The sequence below is a fragment of the Xyrauchen texanus genome, chromosome 9, assembly GCF_025860055.1.
Source record: "Xyrauchen texanus isolate HMW12.3.18 chromosome 9, RBS_HiC_50CHRs, whole genome shotgun sequence".
Taxonomy (NCBI): Eukaryota; Metazoa; Chordata; class Actinopteri; order Cypriniformes; family Catostomidae; genus Xyrauchen; species Xyrauchen texanus.
The window spans coordinates 18377212-18399206 of NC_068284.1; the positions used below are offsets into that span (position 1 = coordinate 18377212).

General features: G+C 41.7%; 1 pseudogene; it reads right to left on the reverse strand.

Annotated features, from left to right (window-relative positions):
* Positions 1-1537: 1537 nt before the first annotated feature.
* LOC127649546 (protein FAM131A-like) lies at positions 1538-20488 on the reverse strand (annotated as a pseudogene).
* Positions 20489-21995: the final 1507 nt, after the last annotated feature.

The window sequence follows — 21995 nt, forward strand, 5'->3', positions numbered from 1 at the left end:
CATAATTCTCACATCTTGACCTCAGACATTTTCAGTCCAAACAATAAAAAATATATATTTTTGGGAGGGATTCACATATTCACATTAATGACATCACCGGTCCATATTGAGGATAATGATGAAAGGTCAGGGATAGTTATTCATAGACTTGCACTGCCCATCTTCATGCTTCTGCAACAAATGAATGCAGTTTGAAAGGCATTGACACATTCTTCCAGTCAACTTACTTTACTGTAGCTGCATCTCAAGGTTGTATAAACTAGTAGCTTCAAAAAACCTGTTCATACAGCAGCCAATCACATATAAAACATTGATTGAAGTGCAGACAGTGAGTGAACGAGAGAGAAATATGAACATAAAGCAAGAAACATGATAGAGGATTCTCACTCAACTTCGTAATATACATCACACAGTGATCGTAATAACAGGCACATGCTATTCATAGTTACGACGCTCCATCATAGCAGTAAAGCTGCACCTACACTCTTCTGGAGCAAGCCGAGACACACAAGCACTTTTCAGTGTGACATCTAAACCAAAACGAAATAAAGAAGTGGGTCTTTTTTGTCCCTCGGGAAACCTGCAGTCCTGAAATGTTAAAAATATTGCAAATTTACTATGAGCATTACACCACTTTTGAACGGTCACAAAACAACGATCCTCACAGAGATATTTGATAGATATTCGAAGATTGGGAGACAGTCCTGATGTGTCGTCACTTATAACCACGAGGCTGCTGAATCAACAGAGAGCGGCGATAATGAGTATCACATCCACCTTTACTTCATAGTGCCAAAGTGTCACTATCGTCTGTTATTCTCTGGTTAATCGAGGAAACAGTACTGTGCTGTTTTCTTTGACTTTCACTTCAAATGAAGAACATTGAGATAAAGCGGAGGCAAGGACAATTTAAAGGGTTAGTTCACTAAAAAATGAAAATCTTTTAAAAAAATAACTTTCTTCTTTGGAACACAAAATGAGACGTTTAGCAGAATGCCTGAGCTGCTCAGACTGAAATGTAGAGGGAAAGTTCACCCAAAAATGTATTTATGTCACCATTAACTCACATTCATGCCATTCCAGACCAGTTTGACATTTTTTCTTCTGCAGAACACAAATGGAGATGTTGGGCAGGATGACAGCCTCAGTCACCATTCACTTTCATTTTATGGCAAAATGTGCAATGGTGACTGAGGCTGTCAGTCTATAACATTTAGCCTAAAATCTCCTTTTGTTTTACACAGGAGTCAGTCATATGGGTCTAGATCAACAAAAGGGTGAGTAAATGATGACTGAACTTTCATTTCTGGGCAAACTATCCCTTTTTAAGTCATTATTCACTGAAAATCTTGCCTTGAAAATCTTGCTTTAAAGTTGTGGTCACTATTCACTTTCATAGTATTGAAAAGAGCAACTTGGACATTCTGCCATTAAAAACTAGTGTTTTCCACAGAAAAAGGTAATAAAGAAAGTCTTTTGGTTTCAAAACATGGTTTCAAGTGAGTAAATGTTGACAGAAGTTTCATTTTTGGGTGAACTATCCATTTAAAAGGAAGGAGAAGAATAACAAGTCATTGTCTCTGACTGCAACAGACTGCACAAACACTTCACAGAAGAGTTGCTACAAAGGGACATGACAAGAGCGACAGAGGGCATAATGTCACTGCTTGGAACCTTCCTCCTGCTCTTCCTCGCTTCATCCTCATCAAAAGACAGACCTCCAGAGGTATCAGAGATGCTTCTGCATTGTCTGTCCCAGCGGATGACTTCCTGAAATACGTTGTCCTCCCCTTCCTCCACCTCTCTTCCATCCTCCTCCTCCTCAGGTGAAAGGCCAGACTCGGAGTAGGAAGTGGAGTAGTAGCAGGAGTCTCCCTTGCTCCACAAAGGCCTGCGTTCTGGTTTGTGAATGGCATAAATGCCCCCATCTGCCTCCTCTCCTGAAAGTTGTACTTCTTCATCTCCCTGTGGCACTTCCTCTATGATGATCAGGTCATCATGGTCAATCTGGGCTGAGCACGGTTCCTGCATGCTCTGGTCAGTGTCTGATTGACGGAGTATGCCTTCCGAGGATTGGCCTTCTGCACTGTCTGGCTCAGTCTGAATTGGCACTGGGCAGCTTTGATTGGACAATACATCACCTGAGGGAGGAGCAAAGAGTAAGAACACCTAAAAACACAGATTGGAGGACAGAAATGTGGAGACATGCAGAAAGAAGAAAAGATGGACAAATGCTCTTAAAAAAGATCAAATAATGAGAATATGACAAGGAGTCAAGACAACTGGAAAACACAACAGATGATAGCAGAGAAGAAAGAAGCATGAAAGCGAGGAAAGTTATTCTACAAACTTGGTTTAGGGTATTTATTTTTTATTTTTTAAATCTCTAATCCTAGAACCCCAATTTCTAACACTAACTCCTAGAGCATTTAATCTAAATCTAAACTCTTTACAGAACTTGAGACTGTTCTGGAATAGTGTGCTATGTCTTTTCTAATTGATCGTACAATGGATAATCAAAATTGGAAAAATCCCATACACATTAATTGATGGAACGTTCAAAAGAGCCATTCTATCTATTTATCTGTCTGTCTGACTTGTAAAACATTCATGCATTTAAAACAATTTAAAACTTATAGACAAGCCAACATCAAATTTGTCTCGACAAATTTTATCTATCTTGTCATTTTTACAATTCGATGGATGACGCTAGTGGTGCATAAAATACACACTTCAGCTTTAAGAAAAGACAAAGATGTGCACAGTGACTTTTAAGGAGAAATGTAGTTCTCAACTCACCTGAGCTCTGATTTGTGATGATTTGTTCATCATTGAGAGGAGGATCGTCTTCGAAAGACCCTTCATCGACATCCTCCTCATCTACAGAGGTCCAGGCACGGAGCTTTGCCTCTGCAATGGCAAACTGCTCAGCAACGCCTAAAAACAGGAATTGCACCAAATAACATGAAGAAATTTAAGCACTCATAATATATTGGAATGTGCAACAATATAATATCTTTAAGCAGAGATGATTTTCTGATAAGGCTTTTGTTCTTATTGTTCAAATCTGCAGTTGAGAGCAGTGTTAGGTAACGTTCAGTGGCGAATTCTCAGGGCCAGCAAAGCCTTCTCTGTTGGCCTAACACGCCAAATATATAAATATTTTTCATCCTTTCATTCTCAATCACCTTTTTGCCTTTGTATTTTTAATTGCTTTCCACTCTTAATTAATCAATAAACAAACAGAGTAAAATAAAGTTTTATCCAGTCAGAATATATTCCTTGATGATTACAAGCGAAGTGTGACTGTTCACAAATCACATGTCCGAATCCCGAAACCGAAGAAGCGTGAGTCTGAGCTCCACCTTCAAAATTTCCACAGAATCCCTCAACAGTGCAAATGAATGCACATCTAATGTCAGATTGTCAGATTCATCAGCCAATCAGATTGATTTATTTGTTCTTGGTGGGTGTGATCTTTAGGCTATGTCCAGGTCGAGGCCTTCTAGCTGGCCTTGAGTGATGAGACTGCTGTCATCACTGCTGGTATTGGCGTTGAGAAAGAGATCGCTTCATTTATTAAACAGGAAATGAGGACTGATTTTCACTTCAATCTAATGTGCTTTTTGCATTGTTATAGCAACATCAGGAGTTGTCTAAGTGTATATTAGGCAGCTTGAGCTTTCCGTGTCGGATCAAGTTTTGAAAAGTAGCGCTGCATTCCATTCAACTCGGAAAGTTGGATTTTACAACTTCCTACTAGGAAAAGTGCATTGAAATGCATCTTGAAGTCAGAATTACAACTTGTAGGCTCATGCAGTAATTCTCAACTCTCACCAAAGTAAGTGTTAAACATTCACTTTATTAAGTAATATCGATATATGAGTTTGTTTCCACATTACATGATATTAAAGCTTGTTTAACAAACGCCTGCAGAAACAGGGGATAAAACATTATAATCTCTTTTGATAATTGTACACCTGAAGCACAAGTGCTAGCACTGCAGCATTGTTTATCAGTTGGGTTGCTAGGAGACATCGCTATTGGGAGTCAAGCCCCTGCTAAGCTAACGGGAGCTTTGCAGATCCGAATATCGGGGAATGGAATGCATTACTTGATGCAGATATCAAGTAGGAATATCCAACATCCAACTTGAATGGAACGCAGCATAACCGTGTACCCTGACGAAACAAAATTGATTAATATAATTTGATATTATTAGATAGACTTTTCCAGGTATTATAGACCTCCTTGCTAGATTTATATGAAAAATTATGATTTTTGCATGCCTGTTAAAGAGATGTTCTTTTCACAAAACAGTCATGCTGCAGTTAAAACTATGCTTGTTGAGCATTAAGTGTCATTTAAATTTCTGGCTATCGTGCGTGAACGTGTTTTTAAAATGTCAATATGTATTACTATTTAGTTGCGACATAATGTATGATGCCCAAAGGCATACAGTGTCTTATTCATTGTGAAACTGTGTTTTCTTAATGGCATAAATCACACTGAAGGCCTAGACTTTAAATGCATGGCCCGCCACTCAACATTACTTTTAAATGTAACTCGTTAGAATATTTTGTTACTCCTTAAAAAAACGTAATTAATTAAAAAGTTATTTTTTATGGAAAATAAAGCATTACGTTACTTTTGCGTTATTTTTTCTCAAAACATAGCAGCGATTATGATTAATGAAGAATAATCACTGTCTTACCTAAAGCAGCAAAGTCCAACACTTGAACCTGCATCATATGTCATCATGTGCTGTGCCCATTGACCACGTTAGAGTCAACTTAAAATCTTCTTCAAAAGTCAAGATAAAATTCAGTGGGGAATGCCAGCCGAACATGTTCAAGGAATGTGTCAGATAATAAATGAATACTTTTCATTTAAGTTATCTCAGTGCAAGCTTGTTTTGAGTTGATCCACGGTGCGTACAGACACCACTGGTTGATAGCATACAACTGCAAACACGCATGTTGATGCAACTTGAATGGAATAATTTTTAATGCTACCAAAATGTCATAAAAACTAATTGTTTAATACAAAACAAAAATTTTGAATATTACGACATTTTGTCTGCGTACACAAACCATGTAGAACATTACTCAGAGCCACTGATCCAGAGTCAGCTTTTCTCATCCCATTCTCCCAGTTACAGGGAGCTGTAACACGGAGCAGTTTGGCTGCATAAGTCAGTGAATTGAGCGAGTATTTCACCCTGTGTATCATGTTGTGGCCAGTGGAAACTAGTCTTATAATCCCTCTGCCTAAACACGTGTAGTGATTTTTTAATGCAGTGTGTATTAACACATGAATCAATCACGTTTCACTCAACCGAATGTTGACCTCATATTATGCTATAACACACAATTTTCCCAGCTTGTATAGCTAATGTGCATGCGTGTTAGCGAGATGATTGACAGGCGATGTCTGTATCTAAAAGGTGATTGGCTCTTTTACCTTCAAGGCGGAACTTCCTTTCTACAGCAATTGACTGTTGGGTGATAGAGCTTCTTGGTTTGGCATTCCAGTTTCTCCCATTCTCACACTCTATAGAACTACAATGCCCAACACCATGTCTCCTCCCCAAAGTTTGTACATTTTACTCATGATTTCACGCAATACATGGAAAGTATAGGTGTGCAAAAGCAAAGCGTTACTTTATTTAAATAGTAACTCCAATATTATGGTCTAAAATAAAAAACAATGTTGCATTAATTTACTTGTTACTCGAAAAAAGTAATCTGATGGAGACATAACGCATTATCTGACATAACGCACTTTACCCCCAACACTGGTTGAGAGCACTGGGTTTTGATTTTGCTGTTTTAAATGCATAAGTGAATCAGCGAGGTGATTTCTTTTAACCTGAGGCCACTCTAACTTAGCACCCAATTTACTGCAGTGTGGCAAACTGATGAAAGCAAAACATACAGAACATATAGAGAGGAGAAGGTCCACAATGGAGAGGCTAAGCTGACTGACACTTGATAAAATGCATTAAGGTATAATAATACAAATTATTATGATTATTATAAAACAAATATTTGTTTAATATTACTATAAATATAACAATAACAGCTATTATTTATTATTATAACTTAATACAGTGATTAATGCATTATTATTAATGCAAACAATATAATAATAGTATTAGTAATAATAATTAAAATAATATTAATAATAATAATCACAATACAATATTTGCTTGTCTAAAAATCCTTCAGCTGGCCAACAATGAAGAGGCTAAGATTATTGACACTTCATAAAATGCATTAAGGTATATTATTAATAATAATAATTATTATTAGTAGTAGAATTATTAATAATAATAATAAACAAATATTTGCTTGTCCAAAAATCCTTCAGCTGGCCCACAATATAGAGGCTAAGGTGATTGGCACGTGATAAAATGCATTAAGGTATAATCATAATAAATATTATTATTATTTGTTATTAATAATAAACAAATATTTGCTAAAAATCAAGTCAACCCCATTGTGAAACCTGACCACATTGCACTCAGACTTTCAGAGCCAGAAGTACAATGAACATGTATAAACTATTTACCATAGAGAACTCTACAGCTCTCAAGATTAAATATTGTCAGTTGATAGATTCCCAGCTATACTAACAGGGTGGAAGGAGACACCCACCTGCTGCGAACCGGGCCTCCTGCTCACCCTCGCTGAGATGGGAGTAGGAGTTAAAGTGGGACTGCAGTGTAGCAGATGGAGGGTCTAAGGGCTTAGACCAACCCTTCCACTCAATCAGATGAGCCACCCGCCCCTGAGCCATGGCTGTGGGTTTGGTCACATGATCCTTCACCACCTGTGAGATGCCTGTATGGTAGATGAAGAGGATGGTTAGACTGAATCCCAATATATTAAGCTATAATATTTTAAGCACACGTGTGAATACTTAGAAATGAAGCTAGGTGGTTTAAATCCTTACCATTGAATGATGATCTGGCCAGAGCTGCAATTTCCTGGATGCTAAGGGCTTTTCTAGACTTGGGGAGCATATCAATAGGGTCATCAACCTGAGGAAGCAAGTTCAAAGACAAAAGGTTCTCCTTTTATACTGAAAAAAAAAGCAATGCAGATGTACTTATTCAGTGGCCCCCAAAAGTATATGGATGCTTAATTCACACTTAGAAATATGAATTTAACAATTTAACAAAATTCAACAAAATATTTAAACAAAGTGGCATGTACAAACACACTTTCCCATGCACAAAAAAATAACTAAAACAATATATAATATAATGTATTGTATTATAAAATATAATACATATATTGCTCAAAATTAAGTCAAAAAGTATTTGGACACTTTCTGATTGTCAAACGTTGTGGACCATGTCCATAGTAAATGTGATGAACTACACCTGTGGTTATGCTACCTTCATCAAATTATTACCGGCCATAAATTAATATTACCGAAATGGCAAGTGCTAACAATTTTCTGTACTGTATATACAAAAATGTATAAAAACCTGACATTCACTACAGAAATCGTCCGTTCCTCCACCATGTTGAAAGTTTATGTCTCAAACAAAATTATCTGTGAGTTTCCCAGTCGTAATTAGAACTTGAGGGGTCGTTCATGTCCAACTTCCTAGTGAGAAACTCGTATTTACGATAATTCCTATAGCACATGAAGGCAGCATAACTCTATTAGGACACCAATGTGAACTTGATGAGAACTGATGTCATTTGTCCACTAAAAACAACATTGGTATCATTGGTTAAAAGTATTTGAAAAATGACTTAGGAAAAAGGATTCAGTTCTCAGAAAAGCATTTCATCGTTTCAAAATACGATGTCATTTGTCATTTGTTTTCAGATGTGCATACATACATGCAATTTATTCTAAATTCATACATTTTTAAGTGTGACTTCAGTGTCCAAAGGTGTCCAAAAACATTTTGGAACTACTTTACCTTTATAGGAGGAAATTAGCAGCAGTTCAGACTAGGGATGTGTACAGTCGACTAATCGACTAGTCGCCCAACAATTAACTTAACAATAATTTTTTAGTGGTGGTGGTTTTAAAGGGGTCATATAATGGTACATGCACTTTTTCAAGTTGATTGTACTGAAATGTGTGTTGGCTGTGCCTGTACACAACCATCCTATTATGATAAAAATCTATCCAGTGTTTTTGTTTTAATCTCCTTATATATTTTCCCCTGCCTCAAATCGAGTCGTTCGGACGCCCCTCCCAGGATTGTTGATTGACAGCAGTGTTTCAACACAGACCCGCCCTCGCTCGTGAGCGAGCTGTCAATCATAGTCCGTCATCATTGTTGATACACTGGAGCAGAATGGTGCCTAAGCGATTGTGGTGTTCTGTTCTTCGGTGTAATAACGAACACAGCAGTCATTTTGATGTTCCTAAATCTGAACCGCTGAAGACGCAGTGGCTGAGTTTTGTTTACGATGGGAATATTCCCTACGAGCAACGTCAATGCGTTCATGTTTGCGCGAATCATTTTTCACCAGACTGCTTTATAAACGAGGGTCAGTATAAAGCTGGTTTTGCTAAGAAGCTGCTGCTGAAAAAAGATTCGGTACCAACTATTTATATTCCCTCTGCACCTCCAGAAGAAGTAAGTGTAACGTTTTATTAACCTTTATATTAATCTTTGCAAATCGCTTGCACGCTTCACAATGAATGTGGCTAATGTTTACACTCAGGGTACATTACGGCATGTTTTCCATAACGTTACGACGTTCTCAATATAATTCATAATACCACGTTTATAATGAACAACGCGTTATGGTTATTGTGTTATTAAAAACTGTGTACGCAGGTGTTACAGTTAACATGGTAACACTAAGTTACACCTGGTTTACTCGTATGTTACTGATTAAGAAGTAATGTCAAAAAAACAGTTCCCTCTCGAGAGGTCTCTCCTATTGCGTAAGTAGCTTACGCTATGGGAAAACTCGAGAAATATTTCTCGAGAAATATTGAAGTCTTTATGTAAAACGCATCGCAGCTGCACAGCATACAGCAATGAGCGAGGCAGCTCGGTCATTGGCTGTGCTGCGGCAACTTGCTCGAACCAATGACGTGGCGACTCTGAATGCGCAACCAATGGGCGCGCGCTTCGCACTCGCGCGCTCAGAGCCCGCCAAGATGGGCGTGGCTAGGGCTATATATTAGGCGCCCCGTCATGAGAGTTCTTTAGATTTAATCTCCTTCAGCGAAGACCTTCTCTTCGCTGGATCCTCCGGATTGTTGGAGTCTTTTCGCCCGCCGTTGACAAGCCTACAGCAGGACTGCTAAGAGGACGCCGGCGCCTTCAGCCACCTTCGAAGCCTTCTGCTACGCCATCCGGCGCGCATCACTGATATCCTTTTTACTTACAAGTGTTCGCCTCTGCAACGCTTTTGATTTAAGTAAAAGAGCAATTTTCGAGGCGTTGTTCCAAATGCCTTTAACCTGCGCCTCGTGCAGAGGCCCTCTTCCTGACGGGGACCGTCACGTTATCTGCACTCGCTGCCTGGGACCTGACCACGCAGAAGCTGCTCTCATTCAGGGCGGATGCCCGAATGTGACTCCCTGGGCCTCGCCGAGCTGCGCTTCGCTTTGCCGCCTTCGCCGCAAATGAGCCTGCTTCCACCGTGCTGCCGTCTCCTCCGTTCGAGCAGCGCAAGAAAAGCGCCGCTCACAGAGGCTGCCAGAGCACGCGAATTCAGTGACGTCACGCCGGGCCAGTCCCCGCGTGCTTCACCACTACCCAAGATCTCCCCGCCGCCAGTCCATTTCACGCAGGCGGACCAGCACCCCTCCAACAGAGCGGTGGGTCTCGTCTCGTTCGGCGCGTCAGGGGACTGGCCGGGCTCGGCCTTCGACCCCGCGCCGTCGACATTAGCGGACACGAGCACGGGCACCAGCATGGACTCTGAGATCGTCCGCATCCTGTCCAAAGCCGTGGAAGACCTCGGGCTCCACTGGTCTTCTCCGGAAGAACCCGCCCGCAGCCGGCTGGACGAGTGGTTCCTGCAGGGGCGCCGGCAGGCCCCTCGACAGAGACCCTCCCCTTTCTTCCCGAGTTCACGACGAACTCACAAAGTCGTGGAAAGCCCTGCACTCTGCTCGCCTGAAGCCTTCTTTCTCTACCTCGCTCTCCTCGGTGGACGGCGCGAGAGAAAGAGGCTACGAGGGAACCCCGCCCCTCGAGGAGGCTGTGGCCAACCATCTGTGCCCACCCTCCACCGCTGGATGGAAAGCCAAAGCTTCTCATCCCTCGAAGCCCTGCCGATCTACCTCAGCTCTCGCCGGCCGCGCATACGCCGCCACCGGCCAAGCTGCGTCAGCGCTTCATTCCATGGCTGTTCTACAAGTTTATCAGGCCAAACTTCTCCGCACCATGGACGAGTCGGGACCTGAACCTAAGGCTTTCAAGGACCTGCGCAGCACCACTGACGTAGCCCTGCGAGCCACAAAGGCCACCGCCCAATCCATCGGCCGGCCCATGGCTAACCTGACTGTCCTTGAGAGCCATCTGTGGCTGACGCTAACAGAGATGAAGGACGCGGATAAGGCGCCATTTCTTGACGCGCCTATCGCTCCAAGCGGCCTGTTCGGACCGGCGGTAAAAGAGTTTGCTGAACGCTTCACTGAAGCTCGGAAGGATTCGCAGGCTATGCGTCACTTCCTGCCCAAGCGCTCCAGCTCGCCTCAGAGCCGCCAGAGACCGCCTCAGCAGCAGCAGTGAGCCAGGGCGGCGCTCCCGTCTCCCAGCCAAAGAGCAGACCTGAAACGGACGCTCGACGCCGCCGCATTCCGCTAACCGAAGGAAGCCGCCTGAGCAACGGGGTCCTCGGCCCAAGATCGTGCTGAACCCGAACCTCGTAAGTCTTCCTAGCAATAGGAAGAAAAGAGAGAGTGCGTGTCTCGCAAAAGCCGGACCACTCTCTCTAAAACGTGTGAAACATTACCCAGTCCCCTTACAGGCGGCTGGAAATGTCTGTACAGCAGTCAATGGGCCAGTCACAGAACTCGCTCACCTGCAATCAAACGCCGTTTTAACGGCAACACACAGAAATCACAAAAGAGTCATTTTCTGCCTGTGTCACTAAGGGTCACGTGTCCACACTAAAGTGCGCATTCCCACGTATCAATACTGTCCAAACAGTGCCGAATACTTCCCCAGCTCCAGCTGGACGCACCATATATGTAGATCGTGTGCCTATTGTCATGTATGCACCACTACATGCAAGCACTGTTCCCACAGTTATAAACACTTCCCCAGTAAAAGCGGGAAATACTATAAAGGTAGCGCGCGTGCCTGCTGTCCTGCATGCACCCCTACACACAAACACTGTATGCATAGCCAAAACCCCCGCCATGGCGGAGGGTTTATGAAAGTGGCGCGCGTGCCTACTACGGTATATGCACCCCCACCCATAAGCACTGCCCATACAGTTTCAAACAGTTCTCTGTCTCATGCTGCGAGCATTTCGGAGATAGCGTGCGTGCCTGTAATCTCACACGCACCCCTGCACTCGGCACTCAACAAGGCTGCTCAGCGCGTGCCCGCGCCTCTGACAGCTGTAAGTTCAGTGTTAGCACAAGGCAATTTGCCGGTGGGGCCCATACGTCACTGCGACACGCCCCCAGCCAGCATTCAGCCCATATCTGTGCGAGCAAAAGCCTGGGAAAAAATCCCCGACATGCCGAAATGGGTTTTGAACATAATAAAACACGGTTACTCGCTTCAATTCGGCCACGAGACCACCCCGCTTTTCAGCGGTGGTCGAGACGAAAGTGAGGAGAGATGTGTCACATGTTCTACGCACCGAGGTGCTCAAACTAATAGAGAAGGGCGCTATAGAAACTGTTTCTCCCTCTATGAGCGAGGCAGGTTTTTACAACCGCTATTTTCTCGTCCGAAAAGGACGGTGGCCTCCGCCCATCCTAGATCTCAGACATCTGAACAAAGCTTTAATGATTCGCTCGTTCAGAATGTTAACGACCAAACATATCCTCGCGCAAGTTCGCCCGGGATTGGTTTCTATCAGTGGATTTGAGAGACGCTTACTTTCACATTCCGATAGCGCCTCATCACAGGCCTTTTCTGAGATTCGCTTCGAGGGACAGTCATACCAGTACACAGTACTACCATTCGCCTATCATTGGCCCCCGTACATTCACGAAATGTATGGACGCAGCACTTTCCCCTGAGACAGCGGGAGTGCGAATACTGAATTACCTCGACGATTGGCTAATCATAGCACAATCAGAGAGTCAGTTAACGATGCACAGATCTTGGATTATCAGCCATCTAGAATGCCTGGGTCTGAGAATCAATTTTGCAAAGAGCGTGCTATCCCCCAGCCAGAATATCTCCTTTCTGGGAATAGTGCTAGACTCAGTGCAGATGACGGCACGCCTCTCATCAGAGCGCGCGCTCTCTATTCGACGCCTTGCAACATCATTCAGACCAGGTGCGCGCACCCCCGTCAAACGATTTCAAAGGATGCTCGGTCTCATGGCCTCGGCATCAGCTGTACTCCAGCTAGGATTGTTGCACATGCGTCCTCTCCAACGCTGGCTCAAGAGCCGTGTCCCCACTCACGCGTGGCGCTCGGGCCACTTTTTAATCAGAGCAAATCACGGCTGTATAAAAGCCCTGACGCCCTGGAAAGCCTTCAACTGGTATCGAACCGGCGTGAGTCTGGGCGTGAACACACGGTGAAAAATGATCACGACAGATGCCTCCAAAATAGGATGGGGGGCCCTTTAGGAGGGCAGGCCTGTCTCCGGCTTTTGGTCAAACCCAGAAAAGTGTCTACATATAAACCGTCTGGAAATGAAAGCGGTCGCCTTGGCTCTCAGAGCCCTGCTTCCGTACCTGAAAAACGAACACGTCCTGGTCCGAACGGACAACATGACGGTAGTATCGTATATAAATCGCCAGGTGGACTCAGGTCGAGCTCCCTGTACTCTATGGCCAGGGAGCTCATTTCATGTTCACAGCACCACTTGCGCTCGCTGAGAGCAGCGCATGTGCCAGGCGTCCTGAACCAGGGAGCGGACATGCTGTCCAGAGACAAGGTTCTCCCAGGAGAATGGTCTCTCCACCCCCTGACGGTTCAGTGGTTATGGCAAACCTTTGGCAAGGCGGAGGTCGACCTCTTCGCCTCCAGGGAAAATGCGCACTGCCCCCTTTTCTTCTCAAAGAGCACGGACACGCTCGTCCAAGTCTGGCCGAGCCGCCCCTTGTTTCCCCCGATCGCGATGCTACCTCAGGTCTTCAGTCGGATCAGGGAAGTGAAATGCGCAGTGCTCCTGGTAGCCCCTCTCTGGAAAAATCAGACGTGGTTTCCAGAACTGATGCACATGATGCAATCTGCCCCATGGCCGATTCCGCTGAGGCTAGACCTCCTCAGGCAGGCCAATGGGATGATTCTTCATCCCCGCCCCGATCTGTGGGCCCTCCATGCATGGCCCCTCAACGGGTTCCCGAGAACCTCCCCAGTGGAGTTTTGAGAACCATCACGGAGGCGCGAGCGCCCTCTACGAGACGCTCATATGCCCAAAAGTGGAAAGTGTTCAGTGACTGGTGTGATACCAAGAGCTTGAACCCCAAATCGTGTGAGATACCAAGTGTACTCGCCTTTTGCAAGAGCTGCTGGAGGCGGGCCGCACACCCTCCACGCTCAAAGTCTATGTGGCTGCCATAGCGGCGTCACACAATCCCGATAAAGGACGTTCATTAGGGAAAACGACCTAATCATTCGTTTCCTAAGAGGCGCTAGGAGGATGAACCCCCTCGCCCCCTCGGTGCCGATCTGGGACCTGGCCACGGTCCTGGACGCACTCAAGAGTGCCCCGCTCGAACCTCTCCGAACCGTGCACCTTAAACAGCTCTCGCTCAAAACTGCGCTCTTGCTGGCGTCGCCTCAGTCAAGAGAGTGGGCGACCTGCACGAGCTGTCATCAAGCGCTGCTTGCCTGGAATTTGGACCTAACGACTGCAGAGTTGTCCTTAGGCCAAAGCACGGGTATATTCCTAAAGTGCTCTCCACACCCTTCAGAGTACAGGTGATATCTCTGGCAGCCTATCGTCCCCAGCGGACTAAAGCGACGCTAAATTACTCTGCCCGGTCAGGGCGCTCAGAGTATATTTGGAACATTCTGCCCCGTTCAGACAGACGGAACAATTATTTGTATGCTTTGGCGGCCGCACTAAAGGTCTCGCAGTTTCAAAGCAAAGAATATCAGCTGGATAGTGGATGCTATAACGCTGGCTTATGAAGCCAAGGGCCTTCAATGCCCCTTAGGCGTCAGAGCTCACTCTACGAGGAGCATGGCCTCCTCGTGGGCGTGGTCAAGTGGGATACCCATTGAAGATATTTGTCGGCGGCAGGCTGGGCCTCGCTTCGACATTTATCAGGTTTTATAACCTACAGGTCCCCTCATTGCATTCCAACATTCTATCAGCCTGACTGTAGAATGGACTGGAGTATGTATATGCTGAGCATTATCTCCTCCCTTATAGGTCCGTCTCTGACTGACTTAGAGGATTTTTATGCATATCAATACATAGAAAAATCAGTACATAAGTTATGTGCTTGTGTTTTTACAATGAGCTCCCACCATGGACCTCCTTGGGGCAAAGGCTCTGTATTTTCCCATTATATAGCTCGCCTTTGGCCGGCTTGTTGGATAATCACTTTGCTTTAAGGCTCAGGCATCCGCCTCTGGCTTTATAGAGCGAAGTCAGCACGCACAGCGTTTTGCATGGTGTTCCCATAGCGTAAGCTACTTACACAATAGGAGAGACCTCTCGAGAGGAGGGAACGAGTATTGCGTAAGCTGCCGTGCTTGTGCTTGGTCAGTTCGCTTCAGTCGATTGAACCTAAAGAACTCTCATGACGGGGCGCCTAATATATAACCCTAGCCTTCCCATCTTCGCGGGCTCTGAGCGCGCGAGCGCGAAGCGCGCGCCCATTGGTCGCGCGTTCAGAGTCGCCCCGTCATTGGTTCGAGCAAGTTGCCGCAGCACAGCCAATGACTGAGCTGCCTCGCTCATTGCTGTATGCTGTGCAGCTGCAATGCGTTTTACATAAAGACTTCAATATTTCTCGAGAAACGGAGTTTTCCCATAGCGTAAGCTACTTACGCAATACTCGTTCCCTCCTCTCAGGGAACCGAGGTTACGTTAGTAACCGAGTCGTTATACGGAGAATAACTCCAGAACGGAGGGGCGGGGTGACCAAAGCTCATTATCATTTAAAGTCATATGCTCTGAAACGGCGTGCTGAAAACGTTGCTGTTTTTGAGCAGGTAAATTTAGTGTTTTCTTAAAATACTAATGAGAATTTTTAATAAAAGTATATTACAAAGTTTTCATTTAGACCCTAAAGATTCATATTAACTTATACAAAAAAGGCATTATATGACCCCTTTAATAGGAGACACATTTCAAAAATGAACTGTGACACCACTTCTTGGAGAGGGTTTTTGCGTGATTATAGCTTGCTAAGCTTAATAGTGATTACTAGTCAGCACAGTAAAACCCTCTGCAAGAAATTTCGTCATATTAATGCTTTAAGTTTTGTGCATTTATGCACCGCTGCTGTTACAGCCATCAAAGCGCTGCATCAACAACACGTTACAAGAAGATACTGTTGGACGTTAAATCCTCTGCTGAGTAATGTGCCATATTTGTGAGGTCCTGTGGAGAGATTAAAGTGTTTTGCTGATTCTGTCTGAAACTGCTTGAATAAATAGTTGCAGTAAAATAAGTTTAAATTGCTTGATGTCATGAACGAGATGTGTACATTCAATATTATCTTTTGAGTGCGCAGCATGGATCGCACTGAGACGTTTATATTGATGCGCATCATTCTGCATTCAGGATACGCATAAGTGGTTTTGTGGCTTTTTTTTTTATTATTTTATTTTTTACTTTTTTTAGACCTACTTCTATGATAGTTTTGTGCAATAAGATGTTATAGTTATTTAGCCTATTTATTTGTTGCATAACCGTTAGTTACCATGTTGAAATGCTGCACTTAGCATCCATATATCCCTCTGAAACCCGTCGGATTGGTTTCACGTGATCATAACGGGTTTCAGATGATCATAACACTGACTAGTCAATCATACAACCGACCGACTAGTTGATTATGAAAATTGGTAGTTTTGCACATCACTAGTTCAAACATTAGTTTTAGTAATTTCTATTTCATCAACCACTCCTGCACAAATGATGACAACAAAGTGGCATTCTACATCAGAAAGCCCAGTGATTCAGTCAACTGTAGAACTGGGCAAAACAACCAGGACAAAGAGCTCAATATGAACTTGATGCCCTAACACCAATTACTTTTCTTACCTTATGACATCTCCTGACAGGGCTCTCTTGCTGTATGATTGGATGCATTATGAAGGTTGAGACATCAAACTAAGTGAGTAGCAATCTACAAGACCTCCACATGAAAGTAAAGGCAATAAAACCAGTGACAGCTCAAGCTCCACCTCAGAAACAGATGCCAAATCCACCAATTAACCAGGCGACAATTCGCTTGCACTGGTAAGATGAGGATGTCCAAGCATATGGTGGAGATACTGGCTGCTTAATTGGTTCAGTGAGCGATCTCTCACTCAGATGGCATTAATAATCAAAGCAGCTTATGACTCAGACATATTTGGCCAATCAAGGCTCTAGTCCTGTATCTTGTTAATTTGCAAACAGCATTCACAGCCATGTCAGATAATATTAGCCCGCAGTCCTCAACATGATAAGTCTAGCCACAGCTGGGGGCTGGGTGACCTCTGGCATTTCACATTAATGGGTAACAAGATGGTCAAAATCTGAATTGACAAGTGACATTCTTCGGTTTAAAAAGAGAACTGATGTGGATATTTGTGCTCCTTGTACTGCATACTTTTCAGAAACACAGATCTAGTTTCTATTTTCAATCAATGAGGCAGCGTAAAGGATTTGTAAACCACAAAAACATAAATGGGCCACTCTGTCAGAAATATCATGGTATTTCAGCTTTATCAACACCAGGTGGTGCCGAAACGCACGTGTACTTAAGTTAGATTGCCCTTTAAAGCTCATAAGAAAAAGCTGCTACTGAAGAACATTGCAGAGACACCAGCTGCCAGCCATCTTTGAGGTATGTGGATCAAATATTTCTGCCTGATCTGAGGTTGGCTACCACGGCAAAGAAGATACAGACATGGGCCAGAGTGATTGCAATGAGGTCAACATTCATAAGACGTTTGCAAGAAGTGATGCTTTAAGAAATGATTATACATTTTTAATAGATTCTGACTGTAATTTGTTCAAAAAAGCTGAACATGACCAAAAGCTAAAGACAATTTCTCAGAATGTTAATTAATTTAAGGTTAAGCTCTTGGTAGATGTTCATTAGTAAACCTGCGGAGCTTTACAAGCCTTACAAAAAAGTACTTTAGCAGAATCAGTAGTGGTACAGTGATGGTCGCAGGGTAACACTTTATATGAATCCCATATTTATCATGCATTGTAAAGGCATTATAAACGTGTTTATAATGTCTTACAATACGATGTATGTTAAAACGTCTCATAAATTAGTATAGCTACAGTTATAATACATTAAAATACTTAGCCTAGTCATAGTTTTAGGTACACGAATTATAACAGTTATCTCACATTGTAAAAAAAAAAAAAAAAATAGTTTACTCAAATTAAGCTTAATTTTTACTATTCTTACTAGCTTTAAATAAGTTAACATTACTCTCTTAACCCTAAAGTTGTAATTAATAAAAAACATTTAAGTGGTCCTAATTAAACAGGATTTGAAATGTCACATTTTGGAATCATAACTCAAATATTTACGTTCTTTAAACTTTGGCTTTGAGTACTACTAACTCAAAATGATTAAGTACAAAATTGCTGCTGTGTAGAATACCCATAAGCCCTTGTGCTTGAATAAATGGTGCATGTTTGGTCAAAACAAGGGAACTTTTATAATAAGTTCAAATTATAATTGTTATTTAAATGTATATAGTTTTAATTCTTATGACTATTGTTGTTGTTTTGTTGTAGCTGGTTGACAGTTGTGTAAAGTCACCATTAGGGTGATTAGTGTTACCTCTGGTGAAATTGGAGCCTGTTAAATTTAAGCCAATAATCTCTACATAAAATGGTACTTAACAAAAGTGCAGATTTATATGCACTAAGAAGCACTGAGGAGAATCTAACATAGATTCCAGTCATAATTTCCCTTATACTGGATAAGACATGCTATAATTTAATTTAAATAATAAAATAAAAACACTGATTCTTTAATCACTGACAAGTTAAGCTTACTTGTAACTAGTTAACATTCCTTAAAAATATTAAGATGAGCCAAATAAGTATGCATACTTAGAAAAAGCACGTGTGCCTTAAAAATTCGAAGTAATATCAACTAATTAGATTTTACACCTTATAATCCATTATAACCAAATCAACATCCAATTTTATCAGCAGAAGTTGTAATGTAATATATATATTAGGTATATATATTTAGTCCTGACATGCAAAAGCAGCATACTTTAAACAGTCATAAGGATTTATGCACCGTGATCACCATTATTGGCCTGTTTTAAGTAAAGTTATGCACGTAATGTCATATAATCAACCATAACATTAACTTGTAACATACAAAACATTACAAGTCAACAATAATGAAAGTTATATAAAAATGCACAAAATACGATACATTTTAAGACATTAAGATATTTCCCATGTAATTCTGCCCAACAGGGTGTGATTTAAGTGGAACATATAGATTACAGCTTGCAAATATAAGTATTTTACAAGCTTGACTTGTAATGCTTTAAAACCTTTTAATAATATATTATGAATGTTTATAAAAAGATATTGCTTTCATCACTTTACTTAAAGAATTCCTGATACAGTATGTAAAAATTATGAGAAAATTATTAGCTTAATAGAATATTTTAGAATGCAAATCATATAAACTATTGTTTTCACATTATTGTAAAGAGGATATCAATGACCATATTTTATGCATTACGTAATAAGAATTGGGGAGGGTAAAATGTGTGTAACTATCAGAAAAACAATGTCACTACATAAAAAATTATATATGAATGTTCTCTAAAATAGATAGCAAAATATAATTGTATTATTTGCTTCTGATTTTGGAGTAAAATAGAACCAGGATATTTTCTTGACCACCTATTTGTATTAAATAAAAATGGATTCAAATTGATTTGTACTTAATTAAGACACCAATGTTTTAGTGTACTCAAAGGTGCTTTAAAAATTACCATAGTACTACTATACATGTCCAAAAAAACTGCTGTTTAGGACAGATAACCTAACTCCAGCTGTATTTGTGTTCAACTGAAATGGTAATAAAAACGTATTAGTAGCTACACAATCAGTGTGAAGAGGTTAGGACATACAATTAAAGTCACTATAAATAGGAGCAATCAATTACTCTTATGAAAATCTACCACTTGCTGCTTTGCGCCCAGTTTCATCCAAGCAAAATGAAACTGTGTCTCCAGTGTCTCTAGCGCAGTGTGGCTTTGCAAAATAAATATACAAACATAATTAGCCTTGTAAGGTCAAATGCATTTAAGTAATCACAACAGAAAATTACGTTGCAGTGAAGGATATGGCATCTAAAATAGGCCGAGCGCGTGCCACCTGAGCTCAATTCATGGAAAGCAACACAATGCACGGACCGGTCGTTATAGCAACAGGTAACCCGTGAACCATCTATCATTGAGCATCATTAATTCCCATTGACCATGCACAAAACGCAGCCACAGGTCTGTATCTAAGCTACACTGCTTTATCGTGGTGCGGGTGTATCGATTGTACACTATTCCACTCCTCGTCGTACATACCTCGTGTCCTTTCATACCGAACCAGTGGACTGAAATATCCAAACATCTGTTTTAAGCAGCTCGTGACGAAATTAAAGTGACACCTCGCGCCACAGATACGTGGATGTGTTTCGAGGCTATTGAGGGTTATAAGGTGATGAATCAGGCCCTGAAAGATGAAGTGAGGGTGACACGACAGGACACGAGATCCAAAGTAGCCTATATTGATTGACGAGCAGATCGTTTTCATAAACAACAGTACAGCAACCGCGCGTTTGTGTCCTAGCAACAGGCGACCGCTGTGATATAATTATGGCCTATTGCTCTCTCAGCAACACCACCACAACACATGCGTTTACATTCATCAAAAGCATGAACATTGATGCTGTATGTGCGAATCGCTGCGCAGGGTGCACACGTACCTTTAGATTTAGTTGGGGTAAAGCTGTCAAAAGCATTGCACATGGATACAGCATTAGTGTTGATGCTGAAGAGAAAAATCCCGAAGCCGCCTTCGGCAATGAAAAACCGGCCGACACCTTTTCTTAAGCATCAGAGACAGAAGGGCAGAGATGAGTCCTCCTGTTAAGCCACGAAACACATCGTCCCCGCCGCACCGAGTGTCTCTGACAGCGTCATCTCACCTGTAATGCGCGCGCTCTTAAAGATATACGAGTCTCGTTCACGCGTAGGCTACAGTCAGTGCGACGAGCGCGACTAAAACGAGATCGACTTGTTTTTTCTCAACGCATTTTCAATATATAAATATGTCCACTTGTTTACCGTTAGTGACCCCGCAACATATTTTCTGAACAAACGGTTGTCTCCATATTTTTGTGTCTCAGCTGCATTAAAACCACTTTAACATTTCAAGGTCGAGAAACTATGGTACAAACACAGTGTGGTTCCTTATAAAGTCCAGTCAGACAGTAGAAAACAAATAATCTTTCATTCAGAGCCAGTCAGAAACCATAACTACAGATGTCCTTGTGATACATGGGAAAAATGAGTAAGACAGTAATGTCTCAAGGGTGATCTGTCTTATTACAGGACCTCTGTATGTTTGCTCTGTCTCAGTTCACAATTTGTCCTTAACCACAAGTTTAATGGCACTGGCTAAAAGAATAGTTAATATAATAACGTGGGAAGCAGACAGTAACACATTAAAGGAATATTTGAGGTCCAATACAAGTTAAGCTCAGTTGACAGCATTTGTGGCATAATGTTGATTACCCAAAACATTTATTTCGACACGTCCGTTACAACGGAAGTTAATAGGGACAACTTTTGATGGGTTTAAAGGCATAAAAGTGAAGCTTATAATTTTATAAAAGCACTTATATAAATTCTTCTGTTAAAACATATATATTAAGCTGTTTAAATAATTTAAAGGCAAAATTTAGGCTTTGACACGTCATCGCAACAAAGTTGTAAAATTTGGCTATAACTTTACCTAGAAAAGGTTAGTAAGTGATTTTATCACACTAAATGTCATAATGCTTATCTTGTGGTTATACTTTTAAAACCGTATATTTAACCGTTTTGGTCCAATTCAATTCCATTTTCTATCTGGAACCGACGTTTTTTTTCTTTTTCTTTTTAATAAAAAGCAGGTGCAATTAAAAAGAAACGGTGGTAATCACTATGCCACAAACACTGTCGGATGAACTTAACTTGTATTGAACCAAGAGTATTTTTTAACATCTTATCCAAATAAATAGGAATGGTGCACTCATTTTGTCCTCATTAAAAAAAGGTTTAACCTAATCTTTTAAAGACTTGTAATTTTATAAATTGTATTTAATGAATTGTAATTTTATAAAATAAATGGGAAATCATGAGCACTCATATGAAAATGAAGACTCCATTCATATCATATATCTTATAAAAGCGTTTTTTTAATCTATATAGAGAGGGTCCACACATGGGGGCTGCCATGTTAGAATCACACGACCAGCTGAATACTACTCGCTTAATTTCAGTAACCGTCCATTTATGACCCTTTCACTTAGATTAAAGTAATCATTGCTGACTAAATTTTTACAATGCCATCTGAAAGATAGCGATTTTAAATGATGCTGCATACAAGCCGCTAGTGTCAGTGTAAGTCCAAGATGACAGACAAAATTA